This window comes from Atta colombica, unplaced genomic scaffold (assembly GCF_001594045.1).
Source record: "Atta colombica isolate Treedump-2 unplaced genomic scaffold, Acol1.0 scaffold348, whole genome shotgun sequence".
Lineage (NCBI taxonomy): Eukaryota > Metazoa > Arthropoda > Insecta > Hymenoptera > Formicidae > Atta > Atta colombica.
Window position 1 is genome coordinate 78,342 of NW_017259457.1, and position 4,356 is coordinate 82,697.

A 4,356-nucleotide genomic window follows, 5' to 3' on the forward strand; every position below is an offset into this window, starting at 1 on the left:
TTCAAGAATAAGAACAAAAGTAGTTTAGCAAAAAAAAAAAAGTGCCGTAGAAAGGGTCGCTGTTGAAATCCTTAATGCGGTCGGTCGGGGCAAGTCTGCGATGATCAGTAGCAGAAATCGCGGAGCGAAGAACATTGCAGGCGTCCCGCTTAAAGAAAATGTAATGCGATAGCGTCTACTTGGCTACGGCTCATAAAACTACTCAGTTTATGCTGATGAGAGATCAGCATTTCGAAGACATTTTTACAAAAAAAGGGGAGGGAAGACCAGTAACATCAGTGAATGGTGTGTTAGACAGGCATCGAGCAAAAGAAAAACGCGAAAATGGGAGACCAGTTGAGAATAAGACTCGATTCTGTTAAAATGATTTTGAGTTTGTAGCCAAGCCCAAGCAGACTGGTGTTATTCGTGCAAAATCATTGATTTTAGCGAGCCAATCCCGTTCGATCTATCATAGTATAATCTATAATACAGTGTGATCTTATGCTTGATATTAAAAAAGAAGAATAATTATTAAAAAACGAGAATTTACAATTTTCATATAGTTCTTTCTATCTTCGTAAGAATGAGAATACTTGTATGACAGATAATATACAAAATTCCTAGAAATGAAAATTTTTGTACGAAATTAAAGATAAATTCGATAAATAATATCATTAATCCAAATATTAGTTTAAAAAAATTTGTTTTTAAAAATTTCGAAATATAAAAAAGTAATCTGTATAGGAATGCATAACATAACATATTATCTTCTCATATTTCTTCTACTCACAAAACATAATTGCTTGACAAAATGTTACACAGTAATTATAATAGCAAAAGCAATACGATCTTACTTCAATTGTTACATTTTGCAACTTTCGCGAAACAAAGAATATATTTCGTACGTATATATTAATGTTGAACTTGATTGTGATGTACGTACAGGAATCGAAATACAAAAGCCGTGTACCGGCGCGCCAGATAGGAAGCAACTAAGAGGATTAGTAGCCAAATGGCCGGGTGGCGGTAAACTGAAATAAATACAGTAACATGCGCGAGGATGCCGTAGATTAAATGTAATTATACGACATTAAGTACTGCGTAATTACTGATGTCAGAGAAAAGAAAAAGATGTTGAGCGAGTTCTGGATTTTGTCTTGCATTTTAAAGAGATTTCGATGTATTCTGCCTAAAATTGTCGGCGGTATAAGATTCGGCTGCTTAAATTGCAAGAAATAGCGAAAAGGATACAAAATATGAGGGCGAGCCATTAAAAGTTGAAGACACGTTAGCGCCAAACTGTTTCGACATAATGGCTAAAGTTCCCGTTTTCGTCGTACCCCTTTATTATTTTATATTTCGCGGCATCGCGCGCGCCAGTTGGAGATAACAGAAATTATATCTGCGTTTAAAAGTAGAACAACTGTTAGAGACGTCGCGAAACTTTTAATACTATGATTTCATCTTCGCGAGAATCCAGACCTTTCGCCTCCGAGTCTAATTCCCCGCAAGTCTGTATACGTGTCTAACTTCCGATATGGTGTAGACGGAGCGCCACGCAAACATTTTAACTTGATATGGGATATACCGATTTAAATTCAATGGGATAGGGATGAAAAAATTATTTCTTCAGATACTTTTAGAAATTGAAACTAAAATGATCCACCCTGAAATGGTCACTAAAAAAAATATTTGCTAAGAATATTAAAATTTTTCTCATTATTTCTATACAAAATTTTGCCGGATGCAGATCTGAAAATAATTTTGTTAAAAATTTAAATTGGTTACTCGAATATTAAAACTTTTTACTCTTATTATTTTTTAATTTCCAACATAATTATCTTAATGATTCAACAAAATTATTTTCAGAACTGCATCTACCAAAATTTAAATCTTCCAGTAAAATCATTCCTTCTCTGTATATACATTACTTTTTTCACAGAGTAAAAGAAGTAATCGTTACATGATGAAAATCGGACGCCATATTCCACAATTAAAAATGTAGCATCGTATATCATAGATTCCCAACGTGAGCGTTATCATCCCCCAGTAGGCACTGAGGAGATCTAGAGGGAGCGTTGTTAGTCCTAAGAACAGTAGGGAGACAGTTGAGAAGCAAGTGAACAAAAGAACACACACGCCAGAGAAATTTAATCCCCTAAATATTTTTTAAACAAACACTTAAACATTCACTTGATTATATATTACAGTTATGCATTTTTATAAGAATCAAATACATATGTCAATCAATCCTCCATATTATCTTGATTTGAATTGTATGATATGTGAGATTTGTTTTTCTATTACGTTTTTCTATTATGCATTTTTTTCAGTTTTCTCTAACGTTTTCTTGTATAGAATAATCGAAATAAATGCATTTGTGCATGTTTTGTCAGGTTTATTAATAAAACGCGAAGTAATATTTTTTATTTGTTCTGTGTAATTTTCTTTTTGTTGCTTTATTTAGCGATAATTTGCCGATTATCCGATTTACCAATTCCGCAAAGGGGGAGGCGTTGAATAAAAAAAAACTTAGAAAGAGAGCGATGAGCCAAAAAGGATTGGGAAACTATGTAGTAGATATTTCGTGACATTTTTCTTATTATGATAACTATTGTCTCAGATATACAAAAGGATAGCTGTGTATTACTCTCTACTCTTTCTTGGAGTGAAATTTCACTTCAAGAATGAAAATACTGTCACTATTTCAAAAGAGTGAAAATATTTACATATTTATTGAATAAAAACAGCAGATTTTCACTCTTCTTTTTTGAACGAGATTTCAATCTTTTGGAATAAGATTCATTTCAAAAAAGAAGTAAGACTTTTTTCTTTTGCTGGAATAAATCTTATTCTAAAAGATGGAATTTTTACTTCAAAAAGAGAGAGAGAGAGAGAGAGAGAGAGAGAGAGAAAGAGAGAGAAAGAGAAAGAAAAGAGTGAAAATCGGCCACTCTTATTTAAGAATACAAATATTTCCACTTTTTTTCAATAATAATGGTATTTTCATTTTTTTGGAGTGAGACTTCACTCCAAGAAATTTAGAGAGTAATACACAACTATCGTAAAGTAATACACAATTATCGAAAGCGAATCCTTTTCTATTATGTTTGAGACAGTAGTTACAAAAGAATGTCACGGAATATCTACTATACACAATGTCATATTTTTAATTGGACTTAAAATAAAAATTATTCACAATTCAGCATCTTTGAAAGATTAATTCGCGGAAGGATCTTTCTTTTTTCCATTACGCGTAATATGTGAAAATTCTTCCAGAAAGATTTTCATTTCACATTTAAATAAGGAATTCTTCCCCGTTTCACACGCCACTCACGAACCACCCCGGAAATATGGAGCTGCGCGTACAGATTATGGAATGCATGGGGATTCTCAGATGGGTGTGAACATCAACGGGACCGGTGAGCACCGCGAGTAAGCGAGTAAATACGAAAAGCCCATGATATTCGCACGAGCGGACGAACAGGGTGTCGTGCATTAGCGAGGCGTTTCTTCGCATGCGTCATCTGGGGTACGAGATGTACCTTGCAATTGCGGATTAGCGAAGACCGAACGTCCGCGCGGTCGGACATATCATCGTGCGCATTTCTATCATCCCCTGTCGCGGCCGACTTGTTACAAGCACGTACAAGCGCGTTTCCTCGAGCGTCCGGCAAACACGCACGGCACGTACGTAACGCGCAATCCGCCCGCTACACGCACGTATAACCGTATATAATATAGTGGATCCGCAGCGCCCGTAATGTAATCACGGGTGACACAATTAATCACTGGACCATCCAACCCCGCTAGGCCATTAGCGATTGCGACACACTCAGGACTCCTGTTGATAGGCGGATGCGTTTCGCATACTCGTGCATACGAACCGCACGCGTGCACGCATACGCACGCAAGCAAAAGGATCGAAAAGTACGCAAGGGGAAGAGAGAGAGAGAGAGAGAGAGAGAGAGAGAGAGAGAGATCGGCGCTCGTTAGGATCTTTCCCCTTTCCTTCTTGTCGCCGATTTTCCACGCAGCTCATGCGCGTGATTAATTGGTGCCATTGTATATCGCTAGATTATTATAGGATATAGTAGTGGATCTCATCGATCTGCAGCTGACGATTGATTGATTCCAATGTTGTGAAATCTATTTCATAGGTGCATCAACTAACTGCGAGTTCGATATGTACTAACGAGGCACAGATCTCGTCTACTTTAATTAGAAGCCACTTGCTTTCGTCATTCGAGATTTACAAAACTTACGAAGATGGATATATCAATAAAAAAGATATCTTACTCTCCATAATATATATATATATATAAAATTAACAAAAAGATAAATCATTTATAAACTTGATTACATATTAAATAT